General features: G+C 36.3%; 2 protein-coding genes across 22 annotated transcripts in view; one reads left to right on the top strand and one right to left on the bottom strand.

Moving 5' to 3' along the window:
• The window catches only part of STAU1 (staufen double-stranded RNA binding protein 1), a 59,473-nt gene extending 41,457 nt beyond the window's left edge, over nt 1–18,016 (bottom strand). For 12 of the 20 annotated variants that reach the window (XM_072633600.1, XM_072633602.1, XM_072633604.1 and 9 more), the window contains exons 1-2: nt 17,754–17,972; nt 3,784–3,854 (exon numbers count right to left, since the gene is read on the bottom strand). The gene's annotated coding sequence lies outside the window, so the exon portion shown is untranslated. Of the gene's footprint in view, nt 1–3,706; nt 3,855–16,575; nt 17,468–17,753 lie in introns of those variants that run through there. The other 8 variants (XM_072633603.1, XM_072633610.1, XM_072633616.1 and 5 more) reach the window with 5 other exon arrangements.
• Nucleotides 18,017–18,036: 20 nt separating this feature from the next.
• DDX27 (DEAD-box helicase 27) overlaps nt 18,037–26,360 on the top strand; it is a 36,539-nt gene continuing 28,215 nt past the window's right edge. Inside the window, exons 1-2 of one of the 2 annotated variants that reach the window (XM_072633599.1) lie at nt 18,037–18,148; nt 22,756–22,827. The gene's annotated coding sequence lies outside the window, so the exon portion shown is untranslated. Of the gene's footprint in view, nt 18,319–22,755; nt 22,828–26,360 lie in introns of both variants that reach the window. The other variant, XM_072633598.1, reaches the window with a different exon arrangement.

Genomic DNA, 26,360 nt, shown 5'->3' with positions numbered 1-26,360 from the left:
CCATCCACTCAAAACTACCTCTGATAACAATGCAAAATTTAAGCTAAAATCTTCCCCACCATATAAAACCCTATCCTCTATCTCCTATTTTCATTCTACCAGGAAAATCTAGGAAATATCTACTGGCTCAGTGGATAGAACACTGGACCTGGAGTCAGGAAGACCTGAGTTGAAATGTGAGCTCAGATCCTTACTAGCTGTGTGACCCTGGACAAAACACTTAACCTCTCAGCTTCAGGTTCCTCATCTGTAAAATGGAAATAATAACAGCACCTACCCTCCAAGGGATACTGTTCAGCTCAAATGAGACATTTATAATGTCACAAACCCTAAAGGTTCTTTTCCATTCAAAACAAAAAACAGATTTTGTTATATTTCCCTTAAAACGTGGTCTTCACAGCACCCAAGAGTACTGAACTCACAGTTAAGTCCATGATTAATACTGGTTGAATAGATTAAAAACAACTCTAATAAATTCTGTGGCCATTTCTAAAAAGGGAACTTCCTAATTATTCCTATTTTCTCCAAGTTTCTGGAATTTCTTTCTAGATGTAATAACGATTTGGGTATTTCATAAGAAACCACTTTTCAGACTGGGTATTTTATAAGAAACCACTTTCCAGATTACTGGAAATCAGTAGTATCCTCCATTTCCACATCCACCAGATATGGAAACAATGATAAGCCCCAAACTTTAGCCTAACCTTTATGAACAGCAGCAATTAAAAAAAAATTCCACCATGATCCACCTTACATAGTGAGTTCTTGAAGCATTTGCTATGAAAATTATAGGAAAGAATGTCTAGCAGCAGGGTTATAAATACTAAGGCTGAAAAACAAAATATACCTACTCAAACACTCTTCAACCAGAAATTTGCTCCCCTTAAAGATAAAACTGCATTATTTAGGAGATGCTTGGTACAAATAGCAGCACATACTTAGTAATTCAAACATATGATGAAAGACAGAAAAAGTAGCAATTAAGAAGTAATCACTTAAACACATTCATTGTTGGTGGAGTTGTAAACTGATCTAACCATTCTAGAGAGCAATTTGGAACTATGCCCAAAAGACTATTAAAAAATGTGTATACCTTTGGACCCAGCAATACCACTTCTAGGGTTGTATCCCAAAGAAATCATAAAAATAGGAAAAGGATGCACATATACAAAAATATTTATAGCAGCTCTCTTAGTGGTGGCCAAGAACTGGAAATTGAAGGGATGACCATCAATTGGGGGAATGACTGAACAAATTGTGGTATATGAATGTAATAGAATATTATTGTGCTATAACAAATGATGAACAGGTAGACAGACTTCAGAAAAACTTGGAAGGACTGATGCTGAGTGAAGTGAGCAGAACCAGAAGAACACTATACACAGTAACAGTTACAATGTGCAATGACTGACTTTGATAGACTTAGCCCTTCTCAGCAAAGCAAGGACCTCAAACAACTCCAAAGAACTCATGATAGAAAATTGCCATTCATATCCAGAGAAAGAAATATGGAGTCTGAATGCAGAGTGAAGCAGACTGTTTTCTTGTCTTGTTCTGTTTTTTTCATTCTCATGGTTCCTCCCATTCATTCCAATTCTTCTATACAACATCACTAATGTGAAAATATGTTTAATAGGAATGTATATGTAGAGCCTATATCAGATTGCATGCTGTCTTGGGGAAGGGGAGAGAAAATTTAAAACTTATGAAGGTGAATGTTGAAGATTAAAAATAAATAAATTTAAAATTTAAAATAAATTAACTTAAAAAAAGAAGTAATCACTTATAGGAAAACATTAACAAAAATAATGATCGGAAGTGATCCACACTGTTTGAGACTTTTACATCAGGCCCAACAGACTAAATGTGCTCTCATGTAAAACTAATTTAATGCCAGGTATTTGATACAGAATTTCATCTTTTCTAAATTAATTATTTTTATTAACAACAACAACAATCCATCACCACTATAAAGCATGGTTTATTTTACTTGGGCCAATCTAGAAAACAACCTTTATCAAACTTTTCACTAAATTTAAAGAAAACATATCTCTTTTGCCTAAAAGTCTGAATATTTTATTTTCTTTTCTAATTATTTTTTCAGGTTTCTCCTTTACACGTTCTTCCAATTCAACTTTTTATAAAGTAACACTTAAAGAAATTGTCCCTCCTGCAACAAATGTTTTAATCAAGTTTTGTATACACATTCAATACACAATACTTATGATTTGCTTGAGATACAAAGAAGCATACTGCAAAAATAGTATATTACTGCCTAAGAGACTTGGATCAATGTAACAATTGTTAGCCATTTTGCCTCACAAAGAAAAGAAACCTCATGACATATGCCATCTACTCAGAAACATTACTGCCTTAGCCACAATATTCTTCAACATAGGCAAGTACTGGGATCCTGTTTATAAAAAATCAGCCCTAGTGCAAAGTAGTAACCAACAAAGTCAAATCAGAGAAACAAGACTAATCTTCAGGAGTGTGAATCTCTCTGTTAGCTCCAGTAAATAACTCTTGGCAATTAACTTCTCTGTGCCTCAGTTTCCCTTCAGCTGCCAAATGGCCACAATAATATTGTGATAAAAGTTTCAAAGGGCTGGCTGCCTAGTAAATTAAAACATGAGTAGCAGGCTATGTATAATATAAAAACTTTATACATTCTTTGAAGAAAGGTATTAGACAAACTCAAAGCATAAATTTTACATATATAATTCACTCCCTCTCTCCCCCCAGTCCATTGTCTTGGAGCTCTGTGCAACTTCCCTAACCAATCTGTCTCAGTTTTCTGGGAAAGGCAGCATGAAGTAGTTGAAAGAGCCCTGAACCTAAGAGTTAGAATTGAGTTTCAATGATCACTTATTAGGCATGTGACCCTGAGCAAGTCACTTTACCTCTAGGATCCCCAATCTATTCATTTGTGAAATGAATAAAATATGAGTATTAGTAGCATTATGTTCACAGAGAAAAGTCCTGTGTAAGCCATAGAGCTCTACTGTAATGTAAGCAATCACTATTTCCTCATCCTCAAGGAGGATATTTGTCCCTTACTTACCTCACAGGGAAACTAAATTGTGAAATTCAGTTAGGCAAAAGAGAAAGAACTTTTAGCACTTGGAAGGAAAGTGCTTTAAAAAAAAAAAAAGCTTTTACAAAGCATTCCTGTTAATCAAAGCATGTAAAGAGTTTTAGGGTCTACAGAAAAGAGATATGATGTAAGGGAAGTATTCTTTAAAAGTCATGCAGATTCTTGCAAAACTTTTCTTTCTTTTGCTTGGATGATCAGAAGCTGCCAGTGATAAATAATGAAAGTTGATTTACAATCACATCTCAAGACCAATTTAACACTGTTGTAAAGTTGTGAAAAACAAAGCTTAGTACAAACAGTGGGTGAAATCAGAGACTGAAGCAGAAAAATTCCCCAAATCCTTAAATCAATTTGACTAGTAGACATGATCATTAAACAAACTGTGTTTAATTGAAATATCAAATGGCCAAATTTTTATGTCTTTATGTTAAAAGTATGTGGAAGTAAGTACTGGCTAAGGGTTCTTATATTCTAGTCATCAATTTTTCCTGCAATTAATTTTTAATTAAATTTTAAGACACTAACTCAGACAAAAATAACTGCATTAATAGGATTCATTCCACTTTTATTATACTATAAAACACTATTAGAATTAAGATATCTGCTTACCAAACATCAGAAAAATGAGTGATCCCTTCAATGAAGAACAGGATAACAATTTCAGAGTTAATGTAAATTTTTGGTACCTTGAAAAGAGGGTGCTCCAGGGACAATGTAGTTTTGGTTTCAGTTCGGTGATGTTATGGGTTAGAGATGCCTGGCAAGAAAAACATAACATTAATAATTTTCTTGAGGATGCTTTCCCCCCATTAAGAGCAGGAAAATACTGCTAGACCCAAAAGTAGAAGCAAAAAACAAATAAGGAAATTTTCTGAAAATATATTTCTTAATGCAGAACTCTGCAAAAAGACTTTCCAAAAGGCCCAATTACCTGGAAATTTTGTCTCTGAAAGGAAATGCAGATTCTACAGATGCTAGGAGATACCTAATTTTTTTAATTCTGAACTCTTTCCATCAAAGAGTGTTTAGGAAAACTGAAACTAATTCTGACTGAAAAGCATATTTATAAAAAAACTAAACATCATATACTATACAATCATAAAATCCTAATTTTCAAACAGATAATTTTAAAAATATATATACAAATGTTTTATTTTTATAAAGGTACTTTCTATTTGGCTAAATGTAAATGCAATTATTAGATAAAAATGTACCCCAAAGTACTTGCATGAATGTTCTATAAAATGCCCTCAAAGCTGTTTTTTGGGGGGAAGGGAGGGAAGATTTAAGTACAACAAATTACCAACAGTGAAACTAACCCAGTATCTCAGACAAAATGACATCTGAGAATATGAATTCTCAAATTTTCAGGCATGGATTTCTATGTGGGTAGTTTTCTCATTCACTTTTAATGAGTGTAACAATATCCAAAAGACATTCTTACATTTAGATCATTATTATATTATTTACAACTTCTATTAATATAATTCCTTATATTTTTATTTCTCTCTTGTCCTGATAGTAGACAAAATGAAGTATCTATCCAGTTTATTGATTTCATTATTACCAATGGCTCAGTGACTCAAATTCTGTACAAAGACAGGGTTCAATCTTGAGAGGCCCCCTTCTCCCATTTGTTTGTACTCCACCCAAAGTCTGCTCTGGGTAATTCTCTGATTAAGCTCATATCTAGGTCTCCCTTCAGTTTTGGATACATAGGCCTATTCAATTCCCAGACATCCTTTATTTCACCATATAAGAAAATTTTTTGAAAAGACAATAGCCTACAAACAACGTAGTAAAATACATAAAAGGGTCACGGTACATAGTTCATAATCAGTATACTCCTCTCACTTTCCATAGATTCCTCCTAATTCAAAGCTCCACCCAGAGATTTGGGTGTCATTATGCTATAGAAAAATTATTCCCACTGAAACAAAAATTTTCTTACAGCATTTAGAAAGAGAAACAAAGTTGGAAATGCTAGAAAGACTTTCTGCAAGTCCCAATTTAACCCTACAGAGAGATATGTACTTAAGCATAAAACCTTACAGAATTACTGGAGGACCTGGATTCCTTGAGAAGGGAAACAAGCTTAGGGCAGGCTAGTAGATAGGTAGCACCTCCCCCTCAATTATCCATGCACCATCTGAATTATTTCATGACACTATAAAAGTGCAAACTCCAGGTTTCCTTGCTCCCTCATATTAAGGTATTTAGCTATTTGCTGTACTTCCAACTTTGGGGCCTTTCTTTGTTCAACAGAGAACCTTTGCCCACAAAAATTCCCTTTTCTTGATAGGACAGACTTTAAGATTCTTGAAAGTGGGTTAGTTGGTAAGGCAATCCCTAAGGCAGGTGCTGTTTAGGAAATTATCCTTTTAAAAATTTATTTAGTATTTAATTATTCCCCAGTTACAAGTAAAAACAATTTATTAACATGTTTTGAAAACACTGAGTTCCAAATTCTCTCCCTTTCTCCCTCCCTACACTCCCCTCACTGAGAAGGCAAGCAATTCCATATAGGTTATATATGTGTAGTCATGCAAAACATCCATAATAGTTATGCTGTGAAATAAACAAAAAAAAACCCTCAAGGAAAATAAAGAAAGTGAAAAAAACCCCCAAAGTTGCTTCAATCTTTATTCAGATACCATCAGTTCTTTTCTGGAGATAGATAGCATTTTTCATCCTAAACTCTTCAGAGTTGTCATAGATCATTTTATTGCTGAGAATAGCTAAGTCATTCACATCTGGTCATCTTACGATATTGCTGTTACTTTATACCCATTACATTTCACTTTGCACCAATCCATGTAAGTCTAGGTTTTTCTTAGAGCATCCTGCTCATCCAGAAATTATCCTTTTGTAAGAAGGTCAGAGTCAGGTATTGATTGGGTAGTGTCTAGGAACCCTCAGAAACTTCCGTTCTCTGATAAAAGGCTGGATTCTGGAACTCTCAAACTTGAGGCTGTTAAAGAATGACTTCTTAGCATGAACTCTCAACACTCCCCTATAAACTGGGGTGAGGAACTCCAAAACACTTTAATCATATGGTTCCTCTTTCCATAGCTGCTACATAGTTGACAACATATGTTTCTCTGCAACTAATTCTTCAGGGCTCACACTCAACACTCAACCATTGCCCAACTACTGCTGTGTTTTGGACAAAGAAGTCATCATCTCTGGAATAACTGTCCAAGGGTCTTGTCTCAAGGCAGCCACTAATGGATAGGGCTAGGCTAGGTGAAGAAATCCCTCAGGATCCTGTCTAATCCCAGCTCCTAGCATAAGGACTTCTTTTTTAAGCCAGCACAAAGGAAGTCCACAATGTCCATCCTAGAGGAGTGTGAACCAATCAATTTGTTATCATCAATCACTGAGATGTTCTCCAGGAGGTGCCATGGGGTAAATCCATATACTCCACTGGAAAATACATTTAAAATTTTAAAATGAAATGTGGTCCCTTAAAAGTGTCAATTCTCAACCATCCAGGAAACTCTATTTAGAAAGATTAATTCATCCCTGAGGGCATCAGAGGACTGAAGTCCTAATTAAAAAGCAATTTATTTGCCCAATGGCATTCCAATGACATATAGGAAAAGGTCAGAGAAGTTCAAAGATGGAGTCAGAACAAGTTACCTCAACTGTAACACAGACAACATAAACCACCAAACAGTAAGACCTTATCATACATATAATTTTTTAGAGTGAAAAGCCATTCTAAATAGAATCATAATAGCAATGGCATAGGACAATACTGTATATACGAGATAAAAAATTCACAGGATACGTGATTTTAATTTATAAGCACAAGGACAGATAAAACCTGTTAAACCATAAAGCTAACTCCCTGACAACCTAAACAGCATTATCTACTCCATTTGGAAAATTAAAACTCTCAACATCCTTTCTGATATTAATGAGCTACACTTATGTCATTACAGACCACACAGGTTATCCCAGAAGAACCTACAGCATCAAATCTCATATGCGCATATGCATATATAATCTCACTGAAACTAAAAATCTAAATATATTTAATCCATTTGGTTAAAGTATTATTATAAACACTGCTGCTCATCTGGAGTATTATGTAAACCTCTTTCTTGAATACTTTCATATCAAATTAGGAAGAACTGATTCAAAGGCACCTGAATACTCAACCAAAATTTCCTGTCAATATCTCATTTCATCAGACCATAAAGGAATGGCACAAAGTGCAAAATAAAGATAGAAGAGGAGAAATAAATTGGAGTAACATAAAAGAATGAATAGGAAGGACAAAAGGCAACACTGTACAGCTAGCTAATTATGAGCCAAGACCTGGAACTAGAAATTTAACTTTTTCTTAGAAGGAACATAGAATTACAGTTGAATACTAACCATCTCCTGACAGAGGAGATGGGCTCAGTGTGAAGCTTAAGACATATTTTTAACTGGACGTGGCCAATGAGGGAATTTATTTTGGTTGACTATGTATATTTGTTACAAGAATTTTGTTATTCAACAGCGTGGCGGAAATTAGGCATAGACCCATGCCTGACACCGTACACAAGAATAAAGTCCAAATGGGTACATGATTTAGGTATAAAGATTGATACCATGAATAAACTGGAGAAGCAAGGAATAGTGTATTTATCAGATTTATGGAAAAGGGAAGAATTTTTTACTAAAGAAGAGATAGAAAGCATTATGAAATGCAAGATGGATAATTTTGAATACATTAAACTGAGAAGTTTTTGCACAACCAAACCCAACGCAACCAAAATTTGGAGGGATGTAGTAAATTGGGAAATAATTTTTACGGCTAAGCTCGGGGATAAAGGCCTCATTTCTAGATTATATAGAGAACTGACTCAAATGTATAACCATACAAGTCATTCCCCAATTGATAAATGGTCAAAGGATATGAACAGGCAATTTTCAGAGGAAGAAATTAAAGATATCTATAATCATATGAAAAAATGCTCTAAATCACTATCGATTCGAGAGATGCAAATCAAAACAACTCTGAAGTACCACATCACACCTATAAGATTGGCAAACATGACAGAACAAGAAAATGATAAATGCTGGAGAGGATGTGGGAGAGTTGGAACGCTAATTCATTGTTGGTGGAGCTGCGAGCGCATCCAACCATTCTGGAGAGCAATTTGGAACTATGCCCAAAGGGCTACAAAAATGTTCATACCCTTTGACCCAGCAATATTGCTACTAGGACTGTATCCCCAAGAGATCATAGAAAGGGGAAAGGGTCCCACATGTACAAAAATATTTATAGCAGCACTCTTTGCAGTTGCCAAAAACTGGAAGTCAAGGGGATGCCCATCAATTGGGGAATGGGTGAATGAATGTAATGGATTACTATTGTGCCATAAGAAATGATGAACAAGAAGACTTCAGAGAGGCCTGGAAGGACTTATATGATCTGATGCTGAGTGAAAGGAGAAGACCCAGGAGAACTTTGTGTACAGCAACGACCACAGTGTGGGAGAGTTTTTTCTGGTAGACTTGGAATTTCATAATAATGCAAGAACTTATTAAAAAAAAAAATCCCAATGGTGGTTTTCTAAGCAAAATGCATTCCACACTCAGAGAAAGAAATATGGAAGTCATTTGCAGAATGTAGCAGATCATGTTTGTGTATGTGTTTTTGTGTATCATGTTTTGATTTGTTATATGATTTCTTCCATTTATTTTAGTTTGACTACACAGCATGACTACAGTGAAAATGTACTCAATAGGAAAGTATATATAGAACCTATACAGAATTGTATGCTGTCATGGGGAGGGAGTGGGGTAGTGGGGGGTAGATGTGGGGGGGATAAAATCTTAATTTGTATGGCAGGGATTGTAAAACATTAAAAAATAATAAGAAAAAAAGAAAAAAAATTTGTTATTCTTTTCTTTTTCAAAGAGGAAGAGATGAGGGAGAAAATAGGTTTTTGTTCACTGAAAAATTTATATTTAAAAAATTTAGTCCATAAGTTCACTTTAGTGGGACTTACTAACAATAGTTAAGTCATTAAAACATTAACCACCTATTCTAAACATGACTTTATATTAGGTACTGTAGGGATCCAAAGAGGATGAGAACGTGGTTATTACTCTCATGAGATTTATAGTCTAGTAGGTGAGAAATGGAATGCACATAACTATAACTCAAGGTGCAATGTAGAAGTAGATTAAAAGAGACACAAAGTATTATGAGAGTTAGGAAAGAGCCTTTCTTGCTGGGAAAGACAAACTAAGATATGCTTCCTGGAAAAGATGGTATTTGAACTGAAATAATAAATTCTACCACAAATAAAAGTACTTTGACATTAATTTCTGACTTTATCTATGTCATACAAAAACCTAAAAAGAGGAAAGTTTAAAACATAGGGAGTTTAGGGGGGCAAGGAATACTTTACCTGTCAGATATAAAGATAAGGGAAGAATCTGTGACCAAACAAGAGATAAGAGAACATTATGGGATGTAACATGGATTTTTTTATTACATTAAATTTAAAAGGGTTTACACAAATAAAACCAACATAGTCAAGATTAGAAGGAAAGCAGAAAACTGGGGGAAAAATTTAATAGCAAGTTTCTTTGATACATAAAGAATCTCAACTATATAGAAAACTGATTTAAATTTATTAGAATATAAGTCATTTCCCAATTGATAAATCATTAAAGGATATATGAAGAGGCAGTTTTCTGATGAAGAAATCAAAGCTATCTATAGTCATATGAAAAAATGCTCCAAATTACTATTGATTAGAGAAATGAAAATTAAAACTCTGAGGTACCACCTCACACCCATCTCATTGGCTAATATGACAGAAAAGGAAAATGACAAATGTTGGAGGAGATATAGAAAATTTGGGACACTAATACACTGTTCATGGAGTTGTAAATTGATCCAACCATTCTGGAGCTATGCCCAAAGGGCTATAAAACCGTGCATATACCCTTTGACCCAGTAATACTACTATTAGGTCTCTATCACAAAAAACCCCACCCCGCCAAAAAAAAAAAGGATATGCATGTACAAAAATATTTATAGCAGCTCTTTTTTTGCAAAGGCTAAGAAATGGAAAGCAAAGGAATGCCCATCAACTGGAGAATGGCTAAATAAGCTGGGGTATGTGACTGTGATGGAGTATTATTGGGCCTATAAGAAATGATGAGCAGGATCCTCTCATGAAAACCTCAAAAGACTTACATGAACTGATGCAAATTGAAAATAGCAGAACCAGGAAAACATTGTCCACAATAACAGTAATATTGTACAATGAAGAACTGTGAATGGCTTAGCTATTCTCAGCAATGCAAAGAGCCAAGACAATCTCAAAGGAGTAATGATGAAGCATATAATCCATCTCTAGAGAAAGAAGTCATTGTCTGAATACAGCATACATAAAGTATGCTATTTTTCATTTTCTTTCATTCTCTTTTTTAATTGGAGTCTTCTTGTACAAAATTACTAATATGGAAATGTTTTACCTGATTACACATGTATAACCTATATCTGTTTGCTTACCATCTGAGGGAGGGGGAGAAGGGGAAAAAAGGATAGAATTAGAAATTCAAAATTTAAAAAAACCCCAATGTTAAAAAATTGTTTTAACATGCAATTGGGGGGAAATACTATATATGTTAAAAAAAAATTTGGGGGGAGGGCAGCTAAGTGATACAGTGGATAGAGCAGCAGCCCTGGTGTCAGGAGGACCTGAGTTCAAATTCTGCCTCAGACATTTACTAGCTACGTGATCCTAGGGAAGTCACTTAAGCCCAATTGCCTCCAAAAATAAAAATTAAAAAAAACAACAACAGGGAGATAATTTATCAGCACATTCTAAAATATTTGAATGACTGGTCAAATCACTAATCAATGAAAAGATAAGCAAAATGTCCCTATCTCATTAAAAACAAACTCTGGTTACGAAAGAAAAAAGACAAGGAGAATAAACCATGAAAAGCACTGATAGCAAACTTATTAAATCTGCAATAGCTGACACGAAGCTAGGATAGAAACCTAACAGGTCAGACATTTTTGAATGCAAAAAGATCTCAACAAGATAGGACAATGGAAAGAACCACTGACATATAATAGAATTAAATGTAAAGCCTTACATTCAGGTTCAAAAAATCAAGTACAGAAAGGGAGATATGACTAGACAATTTATGATAGAAAAGACCTGGAGATTTAAATTTACTGCAAGGTCAATGAGTCAATTTTATGACATGGCAACCAAAAAAAAAACAAAAAACAAAAAATTAATGGCATCTTAAGTTGTGCGAATAGAGAAATAATGCTCAGAATGAAAGAGGTTATAATAGTCCTACTGCATTCTGCCATGCTCAGACCAGAATTAGAGTATTGTATTTAATTCTTGGTACCATATTAGAGTAGAATACTGACAACTAGGAGAAAACTTTATACAGAATGGGGAACAGTATTTGCTTAGCTTTCTACTTGAATAAGGACTGTCCTTGTTCTACTTCACTCCAGAAGACAGAGCTAGGACCTGTTCATGGGTAGTAATTACAGAATGACAAATATTATCTAAGGAAAAATATCCTAGCACTTAAAGTTGCTCCAAAGGTGAATGGGTTTCCTCAAGAAGAGAGTGGAATTACAGCCACTTGTTAAGGATAATGGAGTAGTGTTAAACTCAAATAGGAATCGATCCCTGAGATCTCTGCAGGTCATATATTAACTTGGAAAACCACAAATTGACATTATCCATGTTGTATTCCATTTTTATTTATTTTGTTATGGTTCAGACAACACTCAGGAGTCTTGCTGGCCCTTACACCCCGGGAGTTTGACACTTCTGTTGTAGAGGTGCTCTTGTTCAGAGATGACTTGGACTATCAGATTATTTCTGAAGGACCTTCCAACAATGAGATTCTATGATTCTACAGTAGTAGAGAAACATAATTAGATGATGATGTAGTTTGACCTTAAAAATTCCTCTTTGAGTTGGAAGGGTCCTCACCAAACTTGTAAATTCACTGGGCATTCCAAGGTGAAGAAATATCCTCTAACAATGCAGTTCAACACCTCTAAGGCGCTGAGAAAACTGCCTAGAAGAATACTGAGACTAACCTTGCCCAGTGGCACATATCAGATGTGGGACTTGAACTAAGTCTTTCAGGCTTTAAGATCAGCTCTCTATACACTACAACATGATGCTTTGTCACAGATGAAGACACTAATACTAACTCATGCTCCCTAATTCAAAACTCAGTGCTATCTCCTTTTCTTCATCAAATGATCCTCACACAATAATTTTAAAGCCAAATGAAAATTTATTGAAGTACAACAGAAAAATATGGAAACAAGAAAAGTATAATGCCCTCAACCAGGGTACACAATTGACACCACTCCTACACCCGCAGCCAGAGATCCTAGAAAGAGACCTAAGTTCATCAGTAACCTCCAATCATGTTTTTAAAACAAATACAAACCATATTAGTCTAATAAATTTTTTAATCTTTATCATCTGGCTCAGTGAAGTAAGCAAAACTCCTTGGATAACTGATTTTTATACAAGGCTAAAACAATGCAGTTTAATTTGTATTGTTAAAAACCCTACAAATTCACACTTATTGCATCTATAAAATTAATATCTTGATGAAAGAAATTTTGTATTACATCTCAGTTACAAAGTGACAATTAAGAAGTCTAATTAAAACTAAATACTTTCCTCAACTTTTTTTATCCCAGATTTTAGGAATTATATCTTGTACAAGAAGACTGAACAAAACCCTTAAAGAAGCAAAAAAAAAAATCCTAAATGTACTGATTCAGGATAAGAGTAGATATAGTCTCCAGTGATTTTGTAGATCTACGGCTACATTATCTATAGAATCACAGACGTGATATCACCAGTCTTACTAACTTTAATATATACAAAGTGAATTAAACTACTTGCAATAAGTTTTGCTTTAGTGGTGCTAGGGTGTTTTTTGGCCCACAGCATTCAGTAAAGTTGACCATCTGAGACAACGTTGCAATCTCTTGTACACAATTACATAAACAATAGTCTTACACGGTGTTTTCTTGAAAATGTAGTTTGCTGGTCTAAATTCTATCTTTAGGATAAACTTATTATTCAACTATACATTTCACTGGCAGCAGAGTACAAAAGAAAGCTAGCACTAGTTTGCTAGCCTCAGAAAACTTAGGTTTAAGTCCTGGCTCAGTCACTAGCGCTAGGAGCACCTTCAACTTAGCCCCCCTGAATCTCAATTTCCTCATCTGTAAAATAAGGATAAAAATGACCACCCTTCTCTGCCTCACATGATATTATGATCACCAGCACAAAGGATATATATGGTCAGTACTAACTAACCAAGCTTCATAATATCCTTCCTTAAAGGTAGCTCAATTAGATGAGATTCAACAGATATTTATAGATGTTCATTAAGCAATATGTCAAAGACAATCAACATTAATCTTGGTATTTAAAAAACCAGAACTTGGTTCTTACTCTTCTATTTCTATAACTAATCAATCTCTTCTCTCAACATAACCCTGAAAAGAACATATAAATCCATCTTAGTTAAAAATTAACTTTAATAACTAGCACATCTTCTCAGAGAGTTAAAACTTTAGATTGCAATTTCATCTTTTTTAGAATTGCCCTAGTGCTATGACCTGAGTCATAATAAAAGATTTACTTAAAGAGGTCAGGAGAAAGTAAGAACAGAAAACTATTTTTATTTTCAAAGCCTCCTGTCACTAAGATTCAAAATTCAAAAAATATATTAAATATCTATTCTATATATTTTTTAAATTTAATGACTATCATTTGTAAGGCACCATGCTATGTGATATAAACAGACTGATTAAAAAAAAAAAAGCCTAGGCCCCTAAAAGTTTGCATTCTACAGTGGGAGGTAAAGGGGAGAAATCTCTGAAACAACCTCTGGTAGGTCTGATAGAAACCAAAAATTTCACTAAAATGTTCTAGTAATTTCAGTGACCAACATTACAATCACCACCCAAACTCATTCAAATACCTTAACCAGTTAGAAGTAATTCCCATATTTAATATGACAAAAGGATTTATAATGTCCAGATTAAGCAATATTTTATCATTCTACCAGATTCTAAGCATGACATCAAATACTATATAACATGATCCAGTTTGGGGATTCACATAAGAACATTAACAAGGCCTCAGGCACTGACTATCGTCAGATTTGTTGCTGAAACATCTAATAAGTCACACTGCATACTGAGTAAAAGCAATAATTCTTTGCAAAATTGAAAAACTGTATTACTGCTAATGGGTTTAATTCCAAATAAAGAAATATAGAAGAGAAGGAAATCGGCAGGAATCTACAAGTTCCACTCACTTTGTGCTTCAACGTATTAAGTATTTTTGGCCTAGTGTGACTATGTCCGGGTTGCAGGGGCATGTCTTTTCATTTTCCATTACTGGATGCATGACACTTTAGAAGTGGAATCCTGCCCCCAAAATAGTTTTACAAGTTTTTATTTATTCCATAACTTGGCATCTATATACAAATGTGCTTTTTCTGACTATATCCTGAAAGAGACCAAAATTAATTCAAAAGGGAATATATTTATGACAGCAACAATACTAAAAAATTTATAAATGAAAAATAGTGGAAAGCTTGAAGCATTTTTCAAAATAAAACATAACCTTTTCCTTTTCTAGAGTAGTAAGTGTGGGTTCAAAAACTACAATCTTGCCATGTTTTGATGACTAAAACAAAACATAACATTTCCACTGCCTCTAAGGACAGACAACTGGAATACTAGTATACATGCATACAACAAAGCAATTCTGAAAGCAACGTTTATAGCTATACATTTAATAATTCTAGTAACTGACAAATTAAATATGTTTCTTAACAACTTCCCTAAATGACATAAATATCTTTTAAAATTACAGAGGGCAGTATTTGCTTGTCATCTATAGCTACGTTGGTATTACATGTCTACTAAAATCAAGAAGGTTTCAAAATTACTAAATTTACTATTAAAAAGTATAGTGGGTAATGAGGCTTTTTTTTAAAAAAAAAAATCCTCCAGAGTAGAATTTAAAGTTTCTAATCAGAATATTCTTTCCTTAATTCTTAACCTAAAATTACATCAGCATATTTGCACAACCACAGTAAAGAACCTTTTAAAGTTTTTCATCACATAACTTATTAACCATAGTTTAACTTTGACACAAAAAGTTATTTTCCATTAAAGATAGTTTAACAAATGTCCATTAGACCAGGAAGAAAAAATCCAACGTTTGATTTTTTTTTTAAACTAGTATCACAAAGAAAAAACTGCTGTTTCATACGCAAATAATATAGCTTGTAATCTTAAAAAAAAAAATGATCTAAATCCTGCCTCACATGTAATTCACCAAAACCTCCATTTTGGCTATAAAAATGTATATTACAATAATTTTTACCCCACAAAATAAAATAATTACCAACTGCAAATTACTAACTAAAAGATAACTTTATACATTCATTATAAAAATGAGTAACTTTAGAGAGAATAACAGCTTGGGAAAAATTAGTTATATTCCAAATCAATTTTAAAATACAATTTTAAAATGCTGTTTGTGGCAGCAGTGCACTTTACAAAAGGCAACAGGTAATTTGTCTGATTCATAGTTTAAACACTTCGGAAACTTACAGCGATTTTAAAATACATTGAAATGGATAACAAGACTTTATAAATGTATCAAACTATAATAGGCAAGTGTCCAACGTACTAACTTCATAAAATTAAGCAAAAGATGTTTCTAAGGTGATGTGTAAATCAAATATTTTAATTAAGGGATTCTATTTAAATAATTTAAATAATATAAAAGAACTTTTTAATAGAACAAACAAGTATTGCCTAATCTTTTCTGTAAATCAGGGTTTTCACAATCCAGTTTGCTTAGTACAAGATATACCAGTATACTTAACTTCTGAATTAAAAATAAACTCAGCATGCACAAATGAACCTACTACACTAAAATCTCACCTGTCAACTCTAAAATTACTCTCTGCAATCCAGCCACTTTAACTTTCAATAACTCTTAGTATAATTTATCTCACTTTGATTACCTAGAGATAACACGAACAACTTAAAATCAGTTTTCTCCTGCAGACTCACAACAATCAAGACAATCCGACAGCATACAGAAAAACAACAAAGTCCCTGAAACCTTAAAGCTTTTCCCATTGCCAGAAAAACCCACAGATGACTGGGCTGCCATACATATTTGGCCTTATAGAAGAGATTCTCTTACATACACGAATGATATTGCCACATGGGTAAGTGCACAGACTTATAATAGGCATCAGTAAACGAGGGCAGAGGAGCTGGCAAAAAGGTATGGTGTTAGAGGTTTGGATTATATTACAGTAGAAGACGAGGCAATTTGGAGTAAGGACAAGGAAGGAAATAAGCCACTGAATCTATTTACTTACTAAATACGGGATGGCAATATTACCTTTCTCTTACAGGTTGTGGCCCCAAATGATAACCAGCTGGTTCCACATACTTTCTACCGGAGGGATGATGAATTTCTCACATCCACATCAGTTGCCATGGATAAGTTTAAACTGAAATAGTCTTCTCCTCAACACAACTGCCTGCAGAAAAATGCATTTCTCCCCCAAGTGCACAGGTGTATGAGGGCGGCAGCTCAGAACTTTGTTTGATACCACTACTGTTTCCTTCCTTTCAAGGAACCAGAACCATACCTAACTTCCTCCCTAATACGAAAGGCATATTTGATATAGGAAAGCTCGGAGGATTAAAAAAAACAACCCAGAACCAGTCTATCCTCTCCCTTAGGATAATGAAGATTGGGACATAGAACAATAAAAAACTGCTGGAGTTTCAACAATTCAACGAACATTCCATGGACAATCTGGCAGGCAGCGGAGTAGGGGAAAGGGTCAGAATAAATTTCTTTAGGCATTCAGAGATAAACACTCTAGCCTTAGAACTGGGCTAGGGTTTGGGGGGGGGGGGGAGTGTGTGTGTGCAAAATCCGGAAGAGAGGAGCTTACGAGGGGCTCCTGCCTTAAAAAGGGCCTGGTCTTCCCCTCCGTGGCAAAGAACAGGTTAAAAAGGCTGTTGCACGTCCCTCAGGCCGAGAAGGTGCAGAGGGAGGAAGGGGCCTGCTGGGGGGGAGCAGACATGGGTCCCCAGCGAGACGGGGGCTGCAGCAAACACCGTTCCTCTGGGGAAAAGGCGGGGAAGGGCATCAAGCAGAAAAAGACCAAGGATGGAGAAGGGGCGGCGGAGGAACCGGCGCCTCCCGAGCCCCCATACCCCGGGAGGACGGCGAGGGGCAGCGGCAGGAGGAGAAGGCTGAGGGCTCTTCTCCCAGAATAGGCCTGATCCCCGCCCCGAGGAGGGCGGAGGGACTGAGGCCTTTCCTGGGGGAGGGGGTGGCGGCAGCCCCTCCCCACTCCGGCCGGGGAGGGAAGCTGACTCCTTCAGCGGCCTGGTGTCCCCAGCCCTGTCGGCCGAGGCACGCTGGAAGCGGCCGGTTGCCTCGCCTCCTCAGGCCGAGCTAGGCCGGGGTGGCTCAGGGGAGCTGTCTCCCGTCCCCTCCGCCTCTCCCTCACCCACCAGGCCCTCCCCCAAGCTGCAACGGGCTGGGCCGAAGCGCCTCACCTGGATTCCCGGGACTCGTCCCCCGACGAAGGATCGGTTAGGCGGTGGTTGTGAGGAGGGGAGGGGAGGCGGAATGGCCTGTGGGGGGGCGGGCGCCGGGGATCGGGGAGGGAGGGAGGGGGAAGCCGAGCCAGACGCTGCGGCCACAGGGCAAACACTAAAGAGAATGAGCCGCTCGGGCTCCCGCAGCCAGGCAGGAAGTGACGGGGGGGGAGGGACAGGGCCCGACCCCCCTCCTTCCCCAATCCCCTCCCCCCATTACTGAAACTACAATTCCCGGCAGGTTCAGCGCAGCTCCTGCTACGGAGACTACAATTCCCAGCAGGCACTGCATGAAACCCTACCCACTACCCTCCACGTCGGGAATCAAAATTGTCTTTCGCGATCAAGCTGAGGTGTGGTCCTTTGCTGGGGGCTATCCTAACCTACCCCTTCTTGCTCTCGACTGATGGGAGATGTAGTTCCCGCAGGATGCACAGGCCCAAATTCAGGGACAGCGGGCAGGAAGTGACAGCCTTTTAAAAGCAGAGGCAGGGGTTACCTCCGATAGAATGTCCAGGAACAGGTTGGTGTCATTCACTTAGACCTCAGCCAACATGTATGGGTATAACCATCCTTCTCATGGTCTTCGGTGGCACACATTCTCACCCCCCAGGTAACGCTGGCGGCCTCTAGGATCCATCCCAAAGGGCCCTTTCTTCCTTCTTTCCTTCCTTCCTTCCTCTTTCCTTAATTCCTCCTCTTCCTTCCTTCTTTCCTTCCTTTTTCCTCCAAATAGAGAAGCAGGAGTTAACATCATAGATGACTTTATATGCAGAATCCTTCAGTCCTCCAAAAAAAAGCAAGTTAAATAAATATGCTCTATAGTTTGTACCAACTTTAACTTAGTCTGTATTTAACCTAGGTTTTCCAGCAGCACACCCTGAAATTATTATTCTCCAACATTGTTGTTTCTAGCTTCATACTTTCACTTTTCAATTTACACTCATCTTTTTTTCATATGCTCTCCTTTGTATTTTTTATAGAAAGTGAAATAGGCTATCTCCATTCTTAACACCTCTACATGTTTCTGGGACATATCTTCCCATAATTCCTCCCTAAAGGATCTATCCAATACGCTATGGATGTTTCTTCTGTGTTGGTGATTTTTGTATTTCGGGATTCTGTTGCAACACTTGGGTTATTCCCTCACTCTAAGTACATGAGTGGCCTACCTCACTACTTTCACGTGCTAAGAATCGTACTTATTAAAATCCATTTTTATAGTGTAAAGAATATGATTTATCATTTCTCATCATAGCAGTCAGTCAACAAGCGTTTATTAAATACTAAGGATGTACCAGGCAGTGTACTAGGTGCTAGGGATGCAAAAACATCGAAACAGTCTCTTCCCTCAAGGAGCTTACATTTTAACCTGGAGACAATATAAATATATGTACGAAACCATACATTTTATGTGTACAAAACACATATATAAGACAAATTCAAGGTAATCTTGAGGGGAAAGGTAGGGGACCAGGAAAGGTCTCACACAGCCTTCCCTCACTTAAATCACAGTTAACTACAAGTCATGTCATCATCTTGATGTCATGGTACTCTTTCAGAACAAAGGACAAACACAACAACACACAGAAAGTGGCATATTTGGCATAGTGCTATGGTAGATCCTCAGTAAATTCATGTTAATTACATTTAAATTGGATGTCAAGAGGAAACAGTCAAGTAATATTCAAATTCAATGATGTAGATCCTACTTTGAATTGGCTGACCTGGCTGACACTCTAATAAATAAAAGCTCTACTCTGATATCTAATTGAGAACCCTGGGTAATTTCTGATGCCTCAGGAATGACACAATTTTCTATTCTTGTTTTGTTTGTTTGATTTCAGGATTTTCAAACTTTTGTTGTGTCAAAAACACATAGTTCTTCCATTGTTTCCCACATCACAAAAACCTTTTGTTTTTGTTTAAAAAGAAACATTTGGTACTTAAGCTATATGGTATTTTTGTGGGACTTAAATTATATTTTGTTTTGTATATTGCTGTTACAGCAGAGTAATTTGGAATAATTCAATGAAAATGTCTAAAATGTTCATAGACTTTTATCCAGAGATTCTACTGCTAGGTATATACCCAAGGAAATCAAGATAGAAAGGTCCTAAACACATCAAAATATCCATGCCAACACTTTTAGGCAATAGCTAAGAATTGGGAGCAAAATAGATGCTTATTGTTTGGGAAATTGAATGTAATGGAACATGTGCACCATAAAATAAATATGATTATTATTCAACATAAATAGTATATTAATTATGTTATAGAATTATTAGTTAATGTTAATAATATCTGTAACTGATGATATTAATATTTAGTAATAGGTAGGCATGGAAAGATATATATGAACTGACACAAAAGGAAGTAAACACCAGAAAAATAATGTATACAGTGACTACAATAGACAGGACAAAATAAATCCCCAGATTTAAAACTAATAGTAATGATCAGACCTGGTCATTACAAAAGAGATGGGAAAATGCGTCTCTGTCACTTCTTTTCAGAGGTGGGGAATTGTGGATATGTAACAATTAATATTCTGTCAGTCAATTAACAAATGTATTCTACATACCAAATGGTGGAAATACAAAGAAAAAGTGAAACCGTCCTTGCCCTCAAGGACCTTGTCTGGCATGAGGGAAAGACAACAAGTATATATGTAAATAGAGAAAGATAATTTTGGGAGAGGGGGAAGGCACCAAAAATCTAGAGGGATCCTGTATCTTAAAGGATTCTAGGCATTCTAAGATGTGGGGAAAGATTCTAAGGTGTAAGGGAGAGCAGTTACAATGAGACAGAGTAGTGTTGAAGTTTTGTGTATGAGGAGTAGAAAGAAGGCCAGTTTAGTTGGATTGTAGAGTGCGTGAAATGGAGTAAATGTATAATAAGCCTGGAAAAGTAGGCTGGGTCCAGATTGTGAAGTGCTTTAAATGCCAAAGTATTTTATTTCTTCTTTGAAGCAATAGGAAGCCACTAGAGTTTACTAAGAAGTAGAGTAACATGGTCGGGCAGTTAGGTGGCAGAGTGAATAGAGTGCCAAATCTAAACTTAGACACTTGCTGGCTGTGTGACCCTGGGAAAGTCACTTAACCCTTTTTGCCTTGGTTCCTTATCTGTAAAATCAGCTGGAGAAGGAAATGGCAAACCACTCCAGTGTCTTTGCCAAGAAAATCCCAAATGGGGTCATGAAGAATTGACACAAGACGGTCAAACTTACGCTTTAGGAAAATCACTTTGGCAGCTCTTGGTCAATGTGTTGCTTAGTTTTGTTGCAATGCTTTTTTTTTGGTCTTATTCCTTGTTAGAAGGGATAACTCTTAGGAGAGGGCAGAGGTGAGGGATATATTTGAAAATGAAGGTGATGTAAAAACCCGATATCAATAACAATTCAAAAAAGAAAATAGGATAATATAATGATGTATTTATAAGCAAAAAAGGGTGAAAGGAGGTACCAAGCTCGAGGGCATAATGGAGAAGACCAGTGAAATCCAAAAGCAGAGCTGTTGGTAGGAAATTAGGAACTGATTGCCCTGGGTCCTCTTTCAAAAGAGTGTTTTTGGAGCTTTTAGCTCCATCTTCCAGTCAGAGGGGCAGATGGCACTGAAGAGATGCAAATACCAGGGCTAATTTGATTTTGCAAGATAATGAGATTTCCCAATTACATATGAGGTTCCTGGGGCATTATGGCGTGATAAAGAAGTCCAAGTGGGTCAGAACACTGTGTAGCCGGTGGAGAATGAGGAGGAGGGAAAAGTAATTGAGATGTCTAGATTGTGAAGGGTTTTAAATGTCAAACAAAAGAATTTGCATTTTGTCCCAGAGGTGTTAGGGAATTTATGAAACTTCCTGCTCAAGGAAAAGTGACCTAGTCAGACCTGTGCTTTGGGAACATTATTTTGGCAGCTATAAGGAGGAGACATGAGAGAGAGACTAGATTGGAGACATGGAGAACAATTAGAAGCAGAGAGATGATTAGTGCTAAAAACTAAATTGATGGTCATGTGAGTGGAGAGAATGTGTGAGTGGAAGTAGAACTGACAAAACTTGGTAATTTGATTGTCTATGGGGGTGAGTTAGAATGCAGAATTGAGTATGACTCAGAAGTTATGGACCTGGGTGACTAGAAGAAGGGTGGTGCCCTCAAGTGAAATAGGGAAGTTAGGAAAAGGGTTTTTGCAGAGGAAGAAAATAAATTCTATTTTAGACATGTAAAGTTTAAAGAGGCTTTGAGACGGGTAGGCAGAGATGTCCAACAAGTTGATGGTAATGTGGGAATGTAGGTAAGGGAGAAAGATGACAGCTGGATACATAGATTTAGAAATCATCTGCAGAATAGACATTTAACTTTAAGCAACAGTAGACATCAAACTCAAGTAGAAACATATCCTTGAGGGCAGGATATTGACTTAGAAAACTACAAATGTATCATATTTTTTTAAATTTTGTTAAACATTTCCAATTACATTTTAATCTGATTTGGGAGTTTTGCAAGGAATTTGTGGCCTATAGGCCATGGGGTTTGACACCTCTACAATCATGTATGATGTAAATATATAGACTTGTTATAAGAAAATCTGAGAAAAGATTTTCTTTGTTTTGTGAGGTTCCACAGATATTTCTGTTCCCTATGATGCTGTGATGATTATATAATAGCATGGAATATTATAGGGCCTCCTCAATGAAATCACAGCAAAGTAGACTTTTAAAATGGGAGGCACGTTGGAGATTGGTTAACTGAACCCCCTTGTTTTAAAGATTAGGAAACTGAATCCTACAAGTTACTTGCCCAAGGTCACGAAGGTGATCAGTAGCAGAAAAAAGATTTGAACATAGATACTTTTTCCACAGTCACTTAAAACTAATTACTTTGCAAACTATAAAACATTACATAAATGTGAGTTGTTACTAACTATCTAAATAGTTTTCAATCTCAACATTTAAATTGTAGGTCTCAAAAAACTGGAGCATTCATTGTAACATTTACCAACTTAATGAGGGAATTACATTAAAATATTAAAAGGTAAAAATAAAATGTTTAAGAATATTCTCTTAATGGTAGTATTTTTAATTGAATGTTGTATTTAATAGACATATTTTTGTAGCTTAACATAATTATATATTTCAGATAATAACAATTTATATGTAATAGTGCTTTAAGACTTACTAAGTATGTTCCTGACAACAGCCCTGGATGATATGAGGTACAAATACTATTATCCCAATGTTATAGATGGGAAAACTGAGGCTCAAAGCAACTAAGTGACTTGTCCTTGGTCAAATAGCTATTAAGTGATGGAATCAGAATTTGAACTCAGGTTTTCTGACTCTATGTTAAAGTGCCCTCAAGGAGCTCACAATCTAATAGGGGAGAGAATATGTACAAATATGTACAAACCAGCTACGTACAGAATAAATAGGAACACACCATAATTAAGAGGATTTGGGAGAAGCTTGTTCTAGAAGATGGAATTTTACTTAAAACTTGAAGGAAACCTGGGAAACCAGGAGGTGGAGATGAGGGAGAGCATTCTAGGCACATAATACTATATATTTCAGAAGTTATCATGTGGAAGAGAGATTGAATTTGTTCTTCTTGGCCCAAGTAGGGGAGACCTAAAGAGTAATTAGTGGAAGTTGCAAAGAGGAACATTTAGACTTATCACAAGGAAAATCATCCTAATATTAAGAATAATCCCAAAATGGAATGGGCCTGTCAGGAAATAGTGGGTTCTCCTTCCCCTGAAGTCTGGCAACAAAGGTTGGATGATGACTCTTTGAATGTGTTGTAAGAGATTCTTGTTTAGTATAAGTTGGACTAGATTGACTCTGAGGTACCTTCTATGTCTGACATTATTTGATTCTGTGAAATATATTGTTTTTGATATCTTTTACCCCTCCTATTGCTCTCTCAAGTGACAAAAAAAAATTAACAAATGAGGGTGGGGAGGATTTTATATTATTTCAATAAAATTTTCATTATATTTCAGTTACAACTCCCTTTAGAAGTTTCATGATGCAAGGATGGATCTAGAGTAAGATGACTTGTTGGGAGATAACATAACAACAGTGTAGATATTACATAATACAAAAAGATTAAATAGCAATTGCACTGATCAAACATTAATATCAAAGATGGCAGATGGCATTATTTAGACTAGCTATCCTCCATACTTAAAATAAATAACTCAACACAGGGCAAAGTATACAAGTTAAGAAGATGTTTTTGGAGAGAGTGGACCTGTCTGGGCTAAAGGAACAGCCATCATAAGCAGTCTGCCTGTTTGGCAAATTTCTCTTTGTAAGCAACTTGAACATTTAGATAGAGAATTATTACCAGCAGTGTAGTAGAGAATAGTACTTACTTGTTCTTTATCATTACTTAGGAGAGGAGATGGAATGTAACTCAATTTAGATTAGATTTAAATACAGCTAATAGATATAGTAAAGATTGTTAGACACTTGAACAAGTTATTGAAATTATGTATTTTTTTCCCATTGGAAATTTTTAACAATGTCACATCAAGGATCATTTAGTGACTACTCTACTAGAAATGTATGTGATGAAATGCTCAATTTGATTCATAATAAGCAGTTGAAGACAGATTCTTATATGTAGCAAGTTTGCCCAATTTGTTTTTTGGTCATATCTTTCAAATCTCTGACCTCACTTGAATTTCTACACTTGGTCCTATTTTGGATTAGAAGTTATACTTTAGTATACTAATAGTTCATAATAGATATCATAGCTTATTTGGCTATATTGTTAAGGAATTTTTAGATTTGTGTCATTTATATAAGTTGAATTGATTTTTTTTTTTTTACTGGACCTGTGCTTTTGTTAATATATGGAGCCACAGGTGAGGAAATTTTCTCTATCAATGCATACGGGAAGCTTTTCTGCAATTTATAATCTAGTGGCACAGGGTGTTGCTTGGGACACTGAGAGATTAAATGATTTGACCAGAGTTGTACAACCAGAATTGCGTCAGAGGCTGGAAATATATACCCAAGGATGACCTGATCACTATAACAGGCTGCCTGTTTTCATGTTAACAGATTTGTTTCTGTAGCAGAGATGATCAGGGGAACTGATTAATGAATGGTAATACCTTCCATGGAACTGGATATTCAACCTAGTCTCTTGCTTAGGGGCATGTACATTGGTTCCTTACTAAAAGGACACACTGAACTCCTTTGATCAGTCCTCAACCATTCTCCCACTCCTTTCCCAAGATTATAATAGTGAAAAGAAATGGCTTTCTGAGACATTTTCTCCCCCTTTCCCCTCCTCTCCACTTGACTTCTAAGAGAGGAAGGCAATAAACATCTATATACCATCTACTTTTACACTGGAGTGCAAGGTAGGGGAATTTCTCTTACCTCTTCCTTCTTAGTCACTGTACCTTTTAGCAAAACTTAAGATAGCAGTGGGAGACATGTTTTCCTCGGTAAGTTTGAGACTGGAGTTTCTTGATCCTCCAATTTCTGGCTGCTATCTTCTGCCTCTCTGTTGACTAGTAATTCTGAGAAATGGACTTAGGAATTTCCAGCCTTGGTAGTTACTTCTTATGCAATCTTGAATTCCTAATTCTGGTACCATGCAAAGGAGGAAGATGGATTTAATAGCTCATTTCTCAGAATATATCAGCAAACTAGGCCATCTTTTGTCTCAATTCTTACCTCAGATAAATTGAGACTTGGGAAAGTCCTTAGCTTAAACGTCTCCCATTGCATCCTGGGCCATCTCCAGTCATCTTGACTTATGTCTTGCCATTGGACTCAGATGACTCTAGAGGAGAGAGTAAGGCTGATGGCTTTGCTCAGCTCTGCTTCCCAATTTACTGATAAGTCAAGACATCACCCTCTTGATGTCATTGGTTGTCTTTGAGAATGAAGGATGAACAACAACAATTTGTATCCCTGGAATCAATGTATCTAGTAGGCACTTAATATTTATTGATTGTGTGCCTTAGAGTACTAACAAATCAGTACAGAAAAAAGTTAAAAAAATTGATTGTTATCGTCTTGGATAAGCACAGTCTTCTAAAAGAAGTACTTTCACCACAACAAAAGGAAGTAAATGGCAAAAAGAAAAGTGAAAAAGAGAGGAAGCAAAATCCTTTCATCTATCATCTTGGTAAATTCATAGAGTGGTGAATAGTTAATACCCAAGAAGAAGGATAAGAAGAAGAAATATGGTATTATTCTGAAAAGTCTGTTATATAAAAAGCAGAACCAAAGGAGGTATATGGGTGTTCAGGGAGCAGTAGCTCCTCTGGTGTGAGGATTACAGAGTCCTTTTCAGGGCTCATCATACACTATTGATGTCCACTTGGCACTCAGCTTTCATCTGTGGCTCCAAGAAGCTATAGCATGCACAGTGGCCATACCTTGGTAAAACTGTCCCAGCAGATTAGCTAAAGCACGTTGAGGGTAACCAGTAGGCCTCAAAACTATTGGTGAATTGAGAGATATCTACCTCCCATGTGATGAATGTAATGACTTCCTCCCAGTGGATGACAACAGTTTGCTTCAAAAGCCATGAAGGGGGCT

This window comes from Notamacropus eugenii, chromosome 1, assembly GCF_028372415.1.
Source record: "Notamacropus eugenii isolate mMacEug1 chromosome 1, mMacEug1.pri_v2, whole genome shotgun sequence".
Lineage (NCBI taxonomy): Eukaryota > Metazoa > Chordata > Mammalia > Diprotodontia > Macropodidae > Notamacropus > Notamacropus eugenii.
The sequence above is the reverse complement of the archived record's forward strand: the minus strand, read 5'-3'. Positions and strand labels throughout refer to the sequence as shown.